Here is a 20,374-nt window from a genome sequence, read left to right on the forward strand (position 1 = left end):
GAATACTCCCTGACACCATACACAAAAATAAACTCAAAATGGATTAAAGACCTCAATGTAAGGCCAGACACTATAAAACTCTTAGAGGAAAACATAGGCAGAACACTCTATGACATAAATCACAGTAACATCCTTTTTGACCCACCTCCTAGAGAAATGGAAATAAAAGCAAAGATAAACAAATGGGACCTAATGAAACTTAAAAGCTTTTGCACAGCAAAGGAAACCATAAACAACACCAAAAGACAACCCTCAGAATAGGAGAAAATATTTACAAATGAAGCAACTGACAAAGGTTAATCTCCAAACTTTATAAGCAGCTCATGCAGATCAATAACAAAAAAACAAACAACCCAATCCAAAAATGGGCAAAAGACCTAAATAGACATTTCTCCAAAGAAGATATACAGATTGCAACAAACACATGAAAGAATGCTCAACATCATTAATCATTAGAGAAATGCAAATTAAAACTACATCTCATACCGGTCAGATTGGTCATCATCAGAAAATCTAGAAACAATAAAGGCTGGAGAGGGTGTGGAGAAAAGCAAACACTCTTGCACTGTTGGTGGGAATGTAAATTGATACAGCCACTATGGAGAATAGTATGAGGTTCCTTAAAAAACTACAAATAGAACTACCATATGACCCAGCAATCCCACTACTGGTATATACCCTGAGAAAACCAGAATTCAAAGAGTCATGTACCAAAATGTACATTGCAGCTCTATTTACAATAGCCAGGACATGGAAGCAACCTAAGTGTCCATCAACATATGAATGGATAAAGAAGATTTGGCACATATATACAATGGAATATTACTCAGCCATAAAAAGAAATGAAATTGAGTTAGTAAGGTGGATGGACCTCGAGTCTGTCATACAGAGTGAAGTAAGTCAGAAAGAGAAAAAGAAATACTGTATGCTAACATATATATATGGAATCTAAGAAAAAAAAAAAAAGATCATGAAGAACCTTGGGGCAAGAGGGGAATAAAGACACAGACCTATTAGAGAATGGACTTGAGGATATGGGGAGGGGGAAGGGTAAGCTGTGACAAAGTGAGAGAGTGACATGGACATATATATACTACAAAATGTAAAATAGATAGCTAGTGGGAAGCAGTCGCATAGCACAGGGAGATAGCTTGGTTCTTTGTGACCACCTAGAGGGGTGGGATAGGGAGGGTGGGAGGGAGGGAGACGCAAGAGGGAAGAGATATGGGAACATATGTATATGTAAAACTGATTCATTTTGTTATAAAGCAGAAACTAACACAGTATTGTAAAGCAGTTATACTCCAATAAAGATGTTAAAAAATTTTTAAAAAAAGAAATAACAGTCCTAAGTGGATTATTGATCCTAAGGTAAAAGGTAATAAAGCAAGCTTTTAAAGACAAATATAATATTTTTCTGGCTTTGAGATAGGCAATAATTTTTAAAACTAGACACAAAACTGCTATCCATAAAAGTACAAATATATATATTGGGCTTCATTAAGATTAAGAACTGATTATTAAAGGATACCACTGAGTGAAAGGAAAGCCACCAAGTGGGAGGACATATTTACAACATATTATTACTTACAAAGCCCCAATACCCAGACTATAAAAAGAACTCGTATAATCATTGAGAGAATTACAGGCAATCCAATAGAAAAACAGAGAAAAGACTTAATGAACCATTTTAAGAAGACGATATCAAAGTGACAAATACACACATTAAAAGGTAGCCAAATTCATTAGCCACCCCACAGAAAGACTAAAATAAAAATGACAGAAAACACTAAAAGCTAATGATGATATGGAGCTACTGAAACTTTCATACACTGTTGATTGGAGAATGAATTTGTTAAAACAACTTTAGAAAACTGTCAATTCCATCAAAATCACACTCTAAGACTCATAAATTCCACTTCTATGTATGAATGTTCACTGAAAGATATTAAATATCCATCATTAATGGAATAATCAAGTGAATTGTGGCAAATTTACATATTAATTCATAAAAATTAATATGTATTAATAACAATGAATGAGTCACTGCTACATGATCAGAAACATACAGATTTGAAAACTTAACCTTTAGTGAAAGAAGCAAGAAACAAAGGAAAAACTACTTTAATTCATTTATATAGTCTAAAAATAAGCAAAACCAACCTAAAATTTTGGAAGACAGGTTAGTAGGTATTTTTCATGGGCTGTAGGTCTTGAGAAGGGGTTTGAGAGGTCTTCTGGGTTGCTGATAATATTCTGTTTCCTTATATGGATGCTCGTTATATGGATGAGTCTGCTTTATAATTTGTCATAGCAACAACAGAAAACTAATATAATATTTCCAATCATTACAATTATAAAATTGTTGAAACGTTGATAAGTTTATATATCAGATATCTAGTTACTGTGGGTACACCTTGTGTGCTTTCTAATTATACCTTCCTTCACTTATAAAATAAAGGACATAAAATTACTTTTCAGATGTTTTATAGCTCAAACAACCCATGGGGGGAAAAATTTTTTTTTAATAAAAAAGAATGAGCTAAAAATTGATGACCTGTGTACTTTTCAATAGGTATGTTAAACTTCAAAACAAGATTAAAAATTAAAACATAAAAAATTATGTGTTTGAAGATATGAGTTTTATTTAAGGTATTAGTGTCTTAACATTACTGTTTTCTTTCCTGACATTTTTTAAGGAGCAAGGAAACTGACTGCTCAATCCCATGTTTGTCCAAAATAAATTTGGCAGTCAGTGTTGTTTTCAACATCCTGTTGGCTTTCATTTAAGCCATACTTCATAGAAAGGACAGTTTTAGTAAACAACTCTAAAATTTTAGGCCTCAGAATATGTATTGATTTGGGGAATAAATGTTCCTTGTTTTATATTACCATTATTTACCCTATAAATTCATATTTCTTGTTTTTTGTATGAATTAATATGGGTGCATTGGCATTTGGCAGTAGAATATGCTTAAGGGGAAAGTGAATAAATCTGTTTAGTCTAAAATGTCCTCTATAACTTTGGAAAATAGAATAAAAGAAAAAAGAGAATAAAAGAAAAAATAGTTATTTTTTATCAGCAATTTTGTTGCATTGATTGTGACTTATTCTACTTCTATTTTCTCTTTTCAGGTGTGAAAAAACAGCAGTGTAAATCCTACTTGATGGAAGAGATGGTCACTAAAAAAACAGTACCTGGTGAGAATCTTTCCACTGCATTTGAGGAGTCTGTTCACATATTAATTTTATATGTGTATGTATACTTATGTGTATATCTGCATATATATGTGTATGTTAGTGTATATGTATATGTTGGTCTTATCAGAAGTTAGAAATGATATCAGAAAAAATGGTCATTATTGAATTGTTTTTTGCTCAGAGTCTATGACTCTTTCCTACTATTGTTATTGAATTTCTTGGCTGAAAGCCTGAAAATATGACACTAGCATATGTTGTTTCTAAAATTTACCTCATTTATAAATGGATAATGACAAGAGGGCTAAAAAGGTTAAGATATTGGATGAAATCATCCTGAAATATTCTAGGAAAAACATCTCCCTATTGTGATGCATGTTCCAGAATAATCACTGAATGAGAGAAAATGAGCTTTTTCTTTTGTGACTGAAAATAAGAATTCATATCTTTTGAAAACTGACAGTGTGGATGTTGGACTAGCCTAGGTCATGGTCCTTGGAAATGAGGACTGAACATCTTTTGTGAAGAAACCTCAAAGTTCCAAGATAAAAATAATAATATATGACTTAGTTTCAAACTATCAGACTGAAAGACTGGGACTTCAAGGGGAGAAATATAGGAAAATTATATTTGCAGGTGTTTGCACCTGTTGCAGAATCCACAGATGAAGCAATGTTTCTTACTAAATAAACAAGAAAGAAAAACTAGGAAGTGTAGGTGACAAACATGTGACCTAGAAAAGGAAAAGACCTATGTTTATGTTTCAATGTTTTATTTAGTTTACTTTGAAATGGATCAAAAATATCTGTCATTAGAATCTTTTTATTATTCAGAGGGCATATTTTAGTGTTTTGTATCCATTAGCCTATATAACCAGGCTATTTTGTCTACAGTTGGAATTTAGCTTGGCTGGGTTATACCATGTATTTCTTATTCTTGAAAATATCTGGAATTCTAGGAAGGCATTGATTTTCAGAAGAGATTTTTACCTCAGTGTTTTACTAAAATGTATTTCAAAGTATATGACCATAGTCTTGTATAAAGAACAATGTGGTGATATTTTCAACCTCTGGTGAATTATCTCCTTGACTTTCATAATGAATGCAGGGAATGGAGTATAGTTATCCAGAAGGAGAATAATTTTTGAAATCCTGGTTTGAAAGTAGTTAGCTCCAATAAGGTAAGCTTAGTGGATTGCAAGAGCTATGTAGTATCATTTTACTCTGCTTTGTCATAAGTTTCTTAGAGAAGTTCATATATTTCTATAATTAAAATTGTGCAAGGATAGTAAATTCGTACTAGACTATTCCTGACTTAATGTTGATCTAAGTCAATAAAATGCCCTGAAAGTAAGTCTTAGCAAATTTCCACCAGCAAACTAGTTAGAATCATTAATTTTAACTCAAAGATTTTCTAATATGGATCATAGATTCCAAAGAAATGGAAGGAAAACACTGGACCAGGAGCTCCCTGAGCTATTTCTGTACATCTTAGTGTATATTTCTCTGCAGCATATGACGAAAGGAATTTTCACATATTGAGATATGGGGAAGTCATTCTGACTTATACATGATTGAACTTGAACTTAGACTAACCAAACAAAACAGCCTATTTGTGACCTATTAAACATGGATTGTACATTGGTTTTAACCATTTAAAAATAATGCATTTAAAAATCAAAATGGAGCGACTGTGTTTCAGGTATCCAAAATGAAGCTGGGTGGCCATTGTGGATGTGGTTTCATACATGTTCCTGTAATACTGAGAACTTAAATTTTCTGAACTGTATCAGACTCAAGGACACCACCACCTGTTCTCCAAACAGTATCTGCTAGCAGTCACCAGCTGTAACCTTATGGTCTCAAGGTCTCCCCTTGTAACTATGCAACCCTTTTGGACCCCAATGAATTCTTGCTTAACAAGCACCCTTACTTCTTGCCAGCTCCAATTAGAATTCTTGTCACACAACTTATGTAATTTTGCAGATTCACCTTTATAAGCCCCCATTTTGTACTCCGGCAGAACACAGTTTAATTGCTTCTTGAATCTGGGTCTCTTGAGCTATTGTCCTCAGTTTGGCTCAAATAAAACTCTTTTCTGTTCTTATTATAGATTGTTTATTAATTATTTCCATTGACACATAGAACTTCTGGCCAGCAATACTGCTTAGAAACTACATATTACAGTTGACCCTTGAACAACATGGGTTTGAACTGTGTGGGTCACTTATACACAAGTTTTTTTTCAATAAGTATGTACTACGTTATCTGCAGTTGGTTGAATTCACAGACCACGGGTATGGAGGACCAACTATGGGACTTGATATCTGCCATGAATTTTGGTATCTGCTGTGGGTCATGGAACCATTCCTCTGCAGATACTGATGGACAGCTGTGCTTTAAGTTTTTATGGTTCCTTCTTCCTTCACTACAGAAAGTATGTGTGTGTGTATGTATGTGTGTGTGTGTGTGTGTGTGTGCCTACTTGCACTGTGGGTTGATATAGTGATACAAGTCTTTTCTTCACAAAACATAAGATTGACATCGTGCTTTTAATTCCTAATACATTGTAGTGCTTGGTAAATACTTGGATGACTGAATGTGGCAATCAAAACTGAAACTATGCAGAGTTGCTGAGGTTTAAAATGATGAGAGTGTTCATTAAGGCTAAAATCAAAGAAAATAGAGATCAGAGGTAATGCTTGAAGACTAAGTCCAGGAAAAGAGAAACTCTTCAAGTAGAAAATAAAGGAGAGAGAAAAGTGGAGTTAGAGGCATTAACCGAGAACCATCCCCAATCTTTTGCCCCTTTATTGGGCCATTCTGGGCAGCATATGAAGCAACTGACCTGGTTTTAAGGGTCAGAGATTGTTTGGGAAACCTGCTGATACAAGGTGTATAAGACACATTTTAGTGAATTGTCAGAAACTGTTATTCCAAGAATGGTTTAGGGACAAGTTTTAAAAATCATTTGAAGGACATAAAAGCACTTTTAGGAAACTGAAATTAAGAAAAATAGGCACTTATTAGTAAACTTGTTGTAGGCAAAAGTATACCTCTTTAAATTGTCACCTTCTGATTATTTTCCTTGAAATCAAAAACAAATGAACTAAAGATTTGGAAGAGTAGTAGATTTAAAAAAAATTATTTGATGTAATTAAAAAAGAAAAACAAATTATTCATACCGATTTTATATAATGAAAATTAAATATCCCAGAATATCAAAGCCTCTCATCTAACCCAAAAGAAACAGCTGTGAACAAAGCTCTGGGCATAAATGGAATTCAAGCTTAAAGAAACATTCATGATGGTAAATATTAGGTTAATTCTTGTTCAAAAAAATATGAAATTCAATGAGTTAGACATGGGAATGTGATATTACAGGACTGCAAGTAAATACCTGAGATTGCTTAGAATCATAATATATTTTCTTGGGTCCAAATAACCTTTCTGAATTGATCCTAAAGATTCCTAGGAGCATAGTTCTTCAGAGAGAATAGATCATATATTCTATACATATGTACGGTATGTATATGTCAGCTCATAAGCCAGTAACAGCAATTTACAACTGAGGGCTCCAGATTTCCCATTAAAAACATGTTAATATAAGAAAAAACAAGATGACTAAGGATCTATTTGAATGAAAACACTCACAACGTAAATTAATAATTTTTTCAGGTGCCAAAAAAGTATGTAAGACTGTTGGTGACATTACACAGTGAAATGTCACACTTTCTCAGTTGGGTTCCATGACACCCAAGTTTTCTTCCTACCTCATTTCCACTTACAACCATTAATTACTCAATGCTTCTTCTTATCTGAACTTTTACAAGCTAAAATTCCTCCTAATATTTCATTATTTAATCTCATGAGTTATTTAGAATCCTTTTTCAATTTTGCCTTTGTGTGAAAATTTTACTTACCAATATTTTGTTGTATTCTTACTTAATTACATTGCGACCAAAGGACTTGATCTATATGACACATTCTGTGACATTTGTTGATGATTTACTGTATGCCTAACATAAGGTTAATTTTTGCAAATATCCTATGTTTTATATCAATGTTCATTATTTAAAGCTTATTAATTATGGTGCTTAAACGCTTTGTTCTTGATAATTTTGTCAGTATAATCTCTAAATAACTGAGGAACAGAGTATGTCCTTTATGAAGATGGATTTGTAGACAGAAAGAATACATCGATTTTAATATTAGCTTTCTATCACATTGTACCAAAATACCACAAATTTAGTGGCTTAAAGCAACAGTTCCCAACCTTTTGGGCACCAGCGACGGTTTCGTGGAAGACAATTTTTCCACAGATGGGGGTGGGGGGGCGGTTCAGGCGGTAATGAGAGTGATGATTCAGGCGGTAATGGGAGTGATGGGAAGCCGCAGATGAAGCTTCGCTGGTTCGCCCCGCCTCTCACCTCCTGCTGTGCGGCCAGGGGTCCCTAACCCCCTGTTAGGAACCTATGGATGTTCCTTTCAGCCAGGGGTCCCTAACCCCCTGTTAGGAACCGGGCCGCACAGACGGGGGTGGGGGGCGGTTCAGGCGGAAGCTTCATCTGCGGCTTCCCATCGCTCCCATTACCGCCTGAATCATCACTCCCATTACCGCCTGAACCGCCCCTCACCCCCGTCTGTGCGGCCCGGTTCCTAACAGGGGGTTAGGGACCCCTGGCTGAAAGGAACATCCATAGGTTAGCTCACAGTTTGGGAGATCGGAGTCCCAAACTAGCTGTTTTCTCTGTTCAGGGTACCACGGATGACATCAAGATGTTGGCTGAACTCAGCTATCATCTGGGGGGTCTGGGGGAAATTTCTCTTCCAAGTTTATTCTTTTTGTTGGCTGAATTCATTTTCTCGCAGTTGTAAGACTGAGATCCCTGTTTCTTGGCTGACTGTAAGCTGGTAGCTTCCCTTAGCTTCTAGAGGCCACTTGAATTCATTACCATGTGCACACTGCCACTTTCAACCTGTCAAATCCTTCTCATACTTCAAATCTCTGACTTCTTTTTCTAATACCGGCTTTAAAAAGGTCCTGTGATTTGGTCAGATACACCTGATTATTTTCCTCTTCAAAGTCTGCTGTGCCATACAACAGAACATAATCATGAGAGTACAATTTATCATAATAACTGTCTTGGGGATTATGCATTGTATGTATATCAGGTGGGCCGAATATTTGGGAGCCATCTTAAAATTCTACCTATCATAAATATAGTATCCACCCTCATAAAAAAAAATTGCTCAATAGTCTGTTGATTTTTATTTTTTAGAGTTCATCTCTTTTAGGTTTGATTGTCAGCATTTTTCTGGCTTCAAGGTGAACTTAGAAATTTTCCATTTTTGTTCTGGGACAATTTCTACAATGTATCTATTCCATGAATGTTTGAAATAACTCTCCCCATAAAGGCATCTGAGGCTGAGAACTTTTTTTGAGGTTATTCTCTGCCAGATTAAAAAAATTCAATCTATGGGTATTTGTCTAATTTTTCAGTAAATATTAGACATCTCTATTTTTTAAAATGATGTATTTTATCTTCATTTTTAATTAAGAGATATACATAAGATTGTTTTGGATAAAGAAAATGTGGTATGTACATATAATGGATTACTATTCAGCCTTAAAAACAAAATTCTGCAATGTCACAACATGGATGAAGCTTGAGGACATAAGGCTAAAGTAAATAAGCCAGTTATAGAAAAACAAATACTGGATGATTTCACTTATACGAAGTACCTAAAATAGTCAAATTTATAGAATCAAAGAATGGAATGGTAGTTTCCAGGGTCTGGGGGAGGTAGAAATGAGGAGTAACTAATAGATGGGCATAAAGCTTCAGTTCATAAGATGAATAAGTTCTGGATATTGGGTATACAACATTGTATCTATAGTCAACAATACTACATTGCACACTTATTAAACGTTTATTAAAGGATAGATCTCATTGTCAAATGTTCTTACCACAAAAAAATAAAACTTGAGGGGGGTAGTGGTGGGATGAATTGGGAGATTAGGATTAACATAGATACACTAATATGTATAAAATAGATAACTAATGAGAACCTACTGTATAAAAAATATATATAAAATTCAAAAAAAATTAAAACAATAAAAATCAAAATTATGTGTGAGGTATACTTCTGATATTTAATGTTATGATTATTCTTGTTTTCTAAACATGTTTTATTGTATTTTAATTTTTTACCCTCCAATAAGTTCCAAGCCCTGGAACATTTCCTTTCATTCAGTTAATGTCTTTGCTTGTGAACACAAATGATATTTTTATTCTTTTTCTTTAACTGAAAGAATTCTCCATTTTATAATCATCATATTGTAACTTTGGTCCCATAATTTTTAAAAACTCATGTTTTTCTGCATGTTGACAGTTTCTCAGTTTTGACAATGACATTGCTAATACCCAACTTGGATTTTTAATTTTTATTTTTAGTTCAGTTTTTGATTCTGCTTATCATGTTATGTTCTTTATGTTAGACCTATTCATCAGTCTATTGTTTTAGTGTCACTCCATTTATATTTTATAAACATTTTATTTTAAAATAATTTTAAATTCATAGAAAACCATGAAGATAGTACTGAGAGTTCCCATATACTCCACATCAAATTTACTGTCATTAACATATTAAAGTATATGATAATTTTATTAGAATTTTTAAAAATCAATATTGATTATTATTAATAATTAAAGCCCATAATTTTTCAGATTTCTTTAGTTTTATCTAATGTCCTTTTTTTTTTATTTTTCTGTTCCAGGATTGCATCCAACATACCACATTAAATTTAGTAGGCCTATCTCCTTGGTTTTCTCCTGGATGAGCAGTGTTTCAGAATTTTCTCGTGTTTTATTAGGACTGTATTATGTTCCTACTGCTGTTGTAACAAACTACCACTAACTTAGTGGCAAATGTAGTATCTTACAGTTGTGGAAATCAGTATCTCTGGTGTAGAGTCAAGGTTTTAGTGGGGCTGCTTCCTCTTAGAGGTTCCCTTTCTTTGTTTTTTCAGCTTCTAAAAGCTGCCTGCTTTCCTTAACTAATGACTTCCTCACATCATTCCAGCTTCTGGCTTCCATCACCCCATCTTCTATTTCTCACTTTGACTGTCTTACCTGTCTCTTCTGAGGACCATGTTATTATCATGGGACACTTGAATAATCCAGAATAATTCAATCAATCCATTGATACAGTTCCTTTTACCATGAAGTGTAACATATTCTCATGTCCTGGGAATAAGAATGTGGACATCTTCATGGTCATTATTCAACTTACTACAACCACTGACAGTTTTAGGGAATACTGGTTAGGTTTTTGGTAATGACGTTCTCAACTGAGATTTGTCTAATGCTCTCATGATTAGACTGGAGTTGTATATATTTGGGGTGGAAGACTCCAGATGTTAAGTGTTATTTTAACCATAACAAGGGCACATATTATCAGCATGATTTAACCCTAATGAATTTAAATTTGAGAATCTGGCTGATGTAGTGGTTTTCAGACTTGTCCACCATGAAGTTTCACAACGCCCCTCCCTTTTATGAGGTACTCTTTGGAAGGAAGTCATTATGCACGGCCTACACATAAGTGGGGAGTTACGCTCACCCTCCTTGAAGGTAGTGTATCTACACAAAGTCTTTGGAATTCTTCTGCACAGATTTATCTGTCTATTCTACCCCATTTATTTATTAATTCAATCACTTATAAATATCAACAAGGATTTACACACACACACACACACACACACACACACACACACACACACTTTGTGTTATAATTCTATATTCTATTTTATCTTATCACTCAAATTTTTCCAGCTTTGGCCATTGAAGGCTAAAATAATAAATAAAAATGCAAACTAAAACCATGTTGATAGTAGTATTTCAAATGGCACAAAAATTTATGTTTTTATTTGTTTGTTTTGAACACTTTCTTACATTCTGGCATTGCAAGATTCTTCAGGCTCATCATACATGTTTCTTTCCTGAGTCCTGGAATCAGCCATTTCTCCAAGGAGTCCTGGTTCCATTTATTAAAGAGTTGTATTACAAACCAAGATCTGAGTGCTAGGTATGCTCATTGCTATTGGGATGTCATTGTTTCTAGGCCCTCTCAGCTGACAGAGCAAGGAAACATATATATGTCTATTAAGCTATGTATAGGCACATATCTATAGATGTTTATATATGTAAACATCTATAGATGTTTATATATGTAATCATCTGGGTCTATATTAAGCTGAACATAGGTTCACAATAATTTCTCCAAATCTAATCCATTACCACATGGATCATTAGATCATTCTAGCTCCCTCCACTTGCTAATCTGTAACCTCCTACACCAACAGTGAGAATCCTGGTTTGGACCATCTGACATTATTTACTTAAACGTTCATTTCCATATGTATGGAAATATACATATATATTACTTTTAGAAATGTTAACATATACCTCATGTTAACACAGGAAAAATTTCTCCACATAGTTAGATCTTTGATTTTTCTTCACCAGAGTTTTATAGTTTTCCACATACAGGTCCTGGACAAATTTTGTTTGATTTACACCTAAGTGTTTTCTTTTCAGGGGGGGATTATTCTTTCTTTCAGATTTTTAAAAATATATTTTATGATAAGGCCTTTGCCTCTTACATTACCTATTAGTAGCTTCAGAATAAATTCTGAGTCATAGAATTTGGGAAATGTTATTCAACAAGATGGCTTCTATCCAGACCTTATGTTGGTATTTATTTTGTGTGATTATTTCCCCTTGAACAAAGAAAGGTCTGTAGATACCAAATATTTGCTGACTGATAGGGTGGAGAGAGTTTCCTTGTTTTCCAATATCTATGCCTGATTAGTTTAAGCATCCTTTTGTCGGATATTAATCAGGCAGTTAGAAGATTTATATAGCTCCTGTGGTTCTTTCTAGTAGCCATTTTTCTAAAATGAATCTCCTGAGCTGAGAAGGAAGTTCCAGTTTCTGCTTCATTTTAGGCTTGTTATGCATCCAACAATTTATTTTTATATTGCTTTCAGTGAATTTAAGAGTCTCTTGGAGGGCTATTCTTAATGGTATTTTGTTTTGTTTTGTTTTTAATTTCAAATTTTAATTGTTCATTGCTAGTATATAGGAAAGTAATTGACTTTGATATACTAATATTGTTTACAGTGACCTGCTATATTAATTTATTCATTCCAGGAATATTTTTTATCTCTTTGTGATTTTTTACATAGATAGTCATGTTACCTTCAAATAAAGGCAATTCTATTTCTTTGATTCAAATCTGTATACTTTTTATTTCATTTTCTTGTCTTATTGTACTAGGTAAGAGTCAAATGAAGAACACTCTTTTTTTTTTTTTTTTTGTGGTACGTGGGCCTCTCACTGTTGTGGCCTCTCCCATTGCAGAGCACAGGCTTTGGACACGCAGGCTCAGCGGCCATGGCTCACGGGCCCAGCTACTCTGCCGCGTGTGGGATCTTCCCAGACCGGGGCACGAACCCGTGTCCCCTGCATCGGCAGGTGGACTCTCAACCACTGCGCCACAGGGAAGCCCAGGAACACTCATTTTTGTCTTTGCTCTCTTTTTTCTTGATTAGCCTGGATAGTTTTTTGTTTTTATTTTGTTGTTTTGTTTCTTATCTTTTCTAAGAATCAGCTTTTGGTTTTCTTGTTTTCAATTTCATTTCTGTTTTTTTTAATGTCTATTGCTAATACTGTTATTATTTATTTATTTATTTATTTTTGGCTGCATTGGGTCTTTGTTGCTGTGCATGGGCTTTCTCTAGTTGTGGTGAGCAGGGGCTACTCTTTGTTGTGGTGCATGGGCTTCCCATTGTAGTGGATTCTCTGGTTGCGGAGCATGGGCTCTAGGTTCACTGGCTTCAGTAGTTGTGGCTCACAGGTTCTAGAGCACAGGCTTAGTAGTTGTGGTGCATGGGCTTAGTTGCTCTGTGGCATGTGGGATCTTCCTGGACCAAGGCTTGAACCCATGTCCCCTGCATTGGTAGACAGATTCTTAACCACTGTGCCACCAGAGAAGTCCTTATTTCTGTTGGTTTTTTTGTTTGTTTATTTCTTCAGCATGTTTTAAGCTTAAGTTTATCTTCTTTCTACATTTTCCAAGATAGAAGCTTAGATTATTGAATTTTCATCTTTCTTCTTTTCTAATGTATTCATTCAGTGCTATAAATATCTCTCTAAACACTCTTTGCTGCATCCCACAAATTTTGATAAGTTGCATTTTTCTTTTTATTTAATTTACTCTATCTTTTAATGTATCTCGGAACATCTGGCTTTCTCATGAAGAGAAAGCATCAATAGGGCCATATTTAATTCTTCAAACTTGATCCAATCACTTTACTGAGTAGAAATTCCTGGACATTACTCTTTTGTGGTGAAATTCTTACCAATACACTAATGTTGATAAAATACTTCTTTTGCCATTTTCTTTGAACATAAAGTACCAATAGATTATTCTTGAGATTTCCACTTTTATTATTTTATACACATTTATGAGAAAAAAATATAAAGACAGATGTGCATTGATTACATTTTGTGTTTCAAATTACATGAGTATGGAGGACAAGATTAATAACCATGTCATTATACACCTGGGCATATTTGAATTGTTGCTTGATCATGTGTTATTTTTGGAAATAAAAATGTTCTATAAAGAAATCCAAAATGTGTACTTAAATCTGTGGTTCTTTAATTATTTACATGATAAAATAAAACCATAATTTCCTATCCTTTATGTAAGTTCACAAAGGTAGTATATTTTTCATATTTCCCTATTTATTACCTTCAAAGTTTTATTCACATCAGGTATTTTTGACTTCCATTTGTAAACATATATATTTATATGCATTATATGCTATATATGTGTATATATATATATGTACATATATATATATAACTGTTTTCTATATTATCTGACAGACTTTTTATACTATGTCTTCATGTTATTTTTAATCTCAGTTGACTGGAATATATAATGAAAAGATGTTTTTTTTCATAAAGTTTATGTGGATGATTTATTTTCTGAGATTTTGCATGTCTAAAGTGTATATTTTGATTAACTTCACACATGAATAACAATGCAGCTGTGTTTTAAATTCTTATAAACTTTTCCTCTCAAAATAATATAGCAATTTCCTTTATGTTGCTTGACATCTTATATGACAGAAGATAAACCCAACACATTTTTCCTTCTTTTTTTTTGGATTTGGGCAGAATTATTTAAATGTATTCATTTTACCCAAATTAACTGAAGTGCTTCTCCTGATATTAATCTTGATTGAGTTTACATAAGTCACTCATTTATGACAATAAGTGTTTCTTCATCACAAACATTTTACTTTCCTCTTTGTTCAACATCTTTTTCAATAACAAGAAGCATTTTATTCTCAGTCTTAGCTCATATCACTTTCTCCTCTATGATTTTATCTCTAATCTTTTCTTCTCTGAGAGATGTCCTCTCTTCTATTTTAATGTTTGTTATATATGTTGTACCCTCCACACCACTATTAAAATTCCTAATATATAGGGATTTTATATGTACTATGTTTTTAAGTAATCTCTGTACAGTTTCTTTACTTTCAATGCCTACATTTCCCCCATGTTCCTTTTAGTCTTCTGTATACTGGATAATTACTATTGTAGTTTTTACTATTTTATAAAATCCATATTTTCTTAATTATTTCTAAAATTATAGCACCAGTGTTCATTTTTTCTCTTTTACATTAAGCTTTTTTAAATTATGCAATTCCTCTCACACCTAAAAAGTTATTTCCTACTTTCTGGGGTTGTAGAAAATTTCCCATATCTCAACATTTTTGTTTATATTATCACCTATTCTTTCATCTTCTTCCTTCCTCTTCTCTGCCTTCTTCCTCCTCCTTATATTTTTTCCCTTCTTTTTCTTTGACAAACACTCCTCTTTATCATAAAATATTCCTTAAAATAGAAGTAAAATGGCAGAAAATGGGGCAATTGATATTGAACTCTTGTTTTCACCATCAACTGGGATTTTTTTCTCATTAAAATAAATTCTGCCAATGGAAATTGCCTAACATCAAATGACTTAACACAGGCAATCAACATTGTTCCTACCTTAGGTGTGAAAGTGTCTTTGTGTGTGTGTGTGTGTGTGTGTGTGTGTGTGTGTGTACTGATGATGATTCAGTTTAGTGAGGTAAAATTTGTGTTGGTTGACAACAGATGAAAAGTAAGATCACTCACTTCTGTAGTATGATTATTATAGAAATTGGAGCTTTAAAATATGACTTTGAAAATAGCTTACAGATAGCTGCAATTCCCCTGTTCTCTAGAGTCTTATCAGTACTACAGACTGTCAATTGATATTGTCACAGGATCCTACTTGTTAAAAAATTATTAAAGAATACAATTTAGGTGATACAAACTAACTTTATCAAACACTTCATGAAGTGGACAATTACTTTTGGAGAACTGTAAAATGGAACAGAAGGTAAGAAGCTTTTATAGGATAAGAATAAAGAACAAGGAAGAGACAAATAGAAAATATCTCACTGGCTGGGGCCACACAGTCAACCTCGTTTGGATGAGAAGGTCCAGAGCTGTCTTGGCATTTGAAGATTAGCTGACTGGATATACTATGTTTCTGGTCAAGCAGAGTATTTATAGAGATATGAAAGTTATCTAGGTTTTGGTTTGCTGATGTGGCACCCTGGGCAGGAGTGGCTCTTTTTGGGCCTAGAAATTTATTTCAACATTCCCCCCTTTTGGTCATCCTCTTAACCATTCAAGAGGTTTGATCAAAAATATCTTAGTTTGATTCTCAGTTTACCACTGACTTTAAGGTCTTAGTGTAATATTCACAAGAGGTGATTTCAGGCTCTTATTCTTGGAACTGCTTATGATACCCAGTTCTCTTCTTGTCATTTCAGTTGAAGAGAGAACATCTGTTGAGTGGTAAATGGCTGCCCAAATGTACTGAATTTAAAACTTTTGAGAGAACACAGCATATTAGGGAGACAATAAAAATTATTAGTAATAAAACAATGCCCATGATTTGCAGAGCACTCCTGATCCATGGTCTCCATAACTCAAACTAGCTGAAATCAGATAAGTCAAGAAATGATCCTACATACAGATGCCCAAAAAGCACATGAAAAGATGCTCAACATCACCAATTATCAGAGAAATGCAAATGAAAACTACAATGAGGTATCACCTCACACCATTCAGAATGGCCATCATCAAAAAGTCTACAAACAATAAGCCCTAGAGAGGATGTGGAGAAAAGGGAATCCTCTTACACTGTTGGTGGGAATGTAAATTGGTACAACCACTATGGAGAGTTCCTTAGAAAACTTAACACAGAACTACCATATGATCTGGCAATCCTACTCCTGGGCATATATCTAGAGAAAATCATAATCCAAAAGGATACATGCACCCCAATGTTAATGGCAGCACTATTTACAATGGCCAAGACATGGAAGAAACCTAAATCTCCATCGACAGTTGAATGGGTAAAGAAGATGTGGCACATACATATGATGAAATATTACTCAGCCATAAAAAAAGAATGAAATAATGTCATTTGCAGCAACATGGATGGACCTAGAGATTACCATGCTAAGTGAAGTAAGTCAGACAGAGAAAGACAAATATCATATGATATCACTCATATGTGGAATATAATTAAGGAAAAAGATAAAAATGAACTTACTTACATAACAGAAGCAGACTTATAGATACCAAAAACAAACTTATGGTTACCAAAGGGGAAAAGTGGAGGGGAGGGATAAATCAGGAGCTTGGGATGAACAAACACACACTACTATATATAAAATAGATAACTAATAAGGACCTATCGTATAGCACAGGGAACTCTACCCAATATTCTGTGATAACCTATATGTGAAAAGAATCTGAAAAAGAATGGATATATGTATATGTATAACTGTATCACTTTGTTGTACACCTGAAACTAACACAACGTTGTAAATCAACTATACTCCAATAAAATAAAAAAAAATATATTGCTAAAGAGGGGGATACTTCTTTAAGGAACTTGTTTTGCTTATGAATTTTGTGTAATGGTGTCTCCAATTCTCCAGAAGTTTTTATTCAGTGAGCTTATTTCAGAGAAACTGAGTCTTTGAAATCAGGGAGAAGTTTGTGACAGAAATAGCTACAGAATCACTAGCATCATAACAAATCCAACAGTCTGTTAGAGGTTGGATTATCCTCCTTTGTAGTAGCCTGATATATGTGAACAATGATATTTTCTTTCCAGGCTAGAGTAAGGCAAAAGGTGAACAAAGAATCATAAAGACTTCCATGGTGTAAGAATTAGGAAAAGAATGGCCAGAGAGGAAAGGAAGAATAGAAAGAAAAGTTCTTGATCTGACATGTTGAGAGGAAGCAGTCTGCCTCAATGTCGACAACTTCTCTTCCTAGTCAGTTTGATTTTGAGGTCTATGGCATTTACTCAGAACCAGATGTTAGGTGGAACTTTCTTCAGTTGTGAAATATACACACAAGGTTTGACACCTCGTAATGTGTCAGTGGTGTCAATGGACCAAAGTCTTAGAAGAGTCCTTTCCATGAATCTTGCTTTTACAAAACCATCAGAGGAAAATGCTAATTGTCTGTAAATGATGAAAGACTTTAAAATTCCCATTGTTAAAGATCTAATGAGAGTTTGTTTTACTGGAATTGACAAGGAATTTTGCTTATTTCTGTGACCCACAACATTTTAAGATGATAACTGAAACTGTGACTGATAGCATTATACCAGGAGATATCAGATTTTTAGGAACTTTGTACAATTTCTGGAACATTTATATTGATAACATATATCCATACAAATATAACCTCGGAAGGTTAAACATCACTACTTATTTAACAATGCTCCCTATGTCATTTAACATATCAAACAAGCTTATTTAGTTTAACACTTTTACTTTTATAAGTAGAGAGAACAAATCTTTTCAGATGTTCCAAGAACCCTCTTGCAAATCCAGAATTTAAAAAAAGTAACTTCATTTAAAATTTGATTTTGGGAAAGTTTGTCAAAAATATCCATTTAACCAAAGTGACAAAGACATTGAAGGCAAATACAGAGAGTTACGTATTGTAAAACCACCATAGTTCTTTTAATAGAGAAGACAAGGTTTTCTTAAATATTCGAAGATTTAATAAAGACAACATCAAGCACAGTAAATTATTTTGGTAAGACACAAAATCTTTGCTTTCCAGGCTGATTAATTAAAAGGTAAAGAAAAACCTTTGCTCACAATTTCTTATTAAAAGAGGACAATAGTCTAAGAAAACTTTGTCCTTTTAACAGAAATGAAATCAAATTTTAATTTTGTACCAGTATACCTTTGATATAAAACTCACAAGAAAAAAATCAATTCCAATCTTTGCCAGTTGACCACACATAAAATTCCTTTCCCAAGATTTCTTTTCCACAAATCTTTTTACAACTTTTATATCAATTTAGACTGTGTCCTATGTCTTCCCCTTTTTTCTCATTCTGGAACAGCCATTTTAATTTAGGACAAAATTACTTCCCTTCTTCCCTGTTACCAAAAGCACATTTCTGTGAACTAAGAATGCTGCCTGCCATATCAGTAAACAAAGGATGTTGCAGCCATCAAGACACCATATTACACCTGACCCGATGGTGATGCCTGAGGGAACTCAGGATAGAAGCAAAGCATGCCTGCCATCTAGCAGTCAATTGCTGCAGCACCCACATCCCCTCAGACAGTAAACCCTGACAAGACTCAGGATGAGAAAACACAGGCTACTGGCCCCAGATAGCTGAAGTGCATATCAAAGGAATGATTTCAGTGAGCCCAGACTCTCTCATCTTCCCATACTTAGAAAAGTGCTAAATTCCTCAACTTGAGATATCTGGTTTTCTTTAATTAACCATAATTTTTTGATGTTCTGATTACCTGGTCTTTTGTTGCAAAAACTATTATGTATCCTGGCTTCCCTGCTTGACTCTTCAGAACAGTTTCTCAGAGTTATCTGAGATGCTGTCTCCCAGGCTTATGCCCTCAAATGGGGCAGAGGCAGTCCTCAGATTTGTTCACCAAATAAACATAACTCTCAACTTTTAGTCTGTGCAGTTTTTTTCAGTTGACATTTCCATACTTCATACTTTTTTCTTAGCCCAAATGTATTCTACTTCCTTGTATACACGTGTTTCCCTTATTATTTCTAGTAGTTTTAATTATAATCTCATAATCTTTGTTTTAGGTACATATTGTGTCTTTAATTTCATTAGCTTTTTGCAATGAATCTTTCAGTTAAGCTATCTGGGAATCTTGAAGCATTTTGGAGCCTTCTGCATGCTAGTTCAAATAGGTATCCCATTCTGTACGTTGATTTGGGAACCTTTGCTTTCCAGTTCACTTATTAAATAAAAACTCTTGTCTTATTGGAACACTACCCATAATGGCCATTGTAATTTTACATTGTCTTAGTAAGATTTTACCATTTTTGTAAACATTCACCTTCTGGGACCACAGTTTTTAGACATAAAATAAACAGGTGGGCTGGAAGGTGGTGCACTCAATTCCTTGAAACTCAAGGATCCCATTTCTTTAGCTAAGCCATGGGTCTCTCAGAGCCAAATTAACACCTAAGAGGGATGTGCCACCGCCTTGGGGATTTTGTGGTGTTTTACTGTGTACCTCATTGTATGGAAATTTTCTTGAGGTTGGCAGGTGACCTAATGTCAATCTAACATGTTCTGTAACCAACTTATCCTAGCAGGGGAGACTTAGCATTAGATGGTTAGTGCTCTAACAGCTTGTAAGTGCTTGATCCCTGCCCACCAACTTTGTGGTTTTGGCTCCCAAGATTAGCAATAGATCTATTATTCCTTTCATGAGAAGATTTATTTTTGGTGGTAGGTGCCCTAATGACTTTTAAAAGTCCAGGTGTGCCTACTTAGGTTTTGATGTGCCATTGGTCAAAACAGTCTGAATTTCTCCTCTTATTTCTCCAAATCCCCCAGGAATTTATGCTGTGAACTTACTTAAGGCTTTTTGAGTTCCCTAAGGACTACCACCTAGACTCCCAGCATAACCACCCTGGAAATTTCCCAGACCCCAGAACCTTTCTGCTATATATATATATATATAT

The sequence above is a fragment of the Aethalodelphis obliquidens genome, unplaced genomic scaffold (assembly GCF_003676395.1).
Source record: "Aethalodelphis obliquidens isolate GAN/ISIS:26980383/991018 unplaced genomic scaffold, ASM367639v1 scaffold1, whole genome shotgun sequence".
Classification (NCBI taxonomy): Eukaryota; Metazoa; Chordata; class Mammalia; order Artiodactyla; family Delphinidae; genus Aethalodelphis; species Aethalodelphis obliquidens.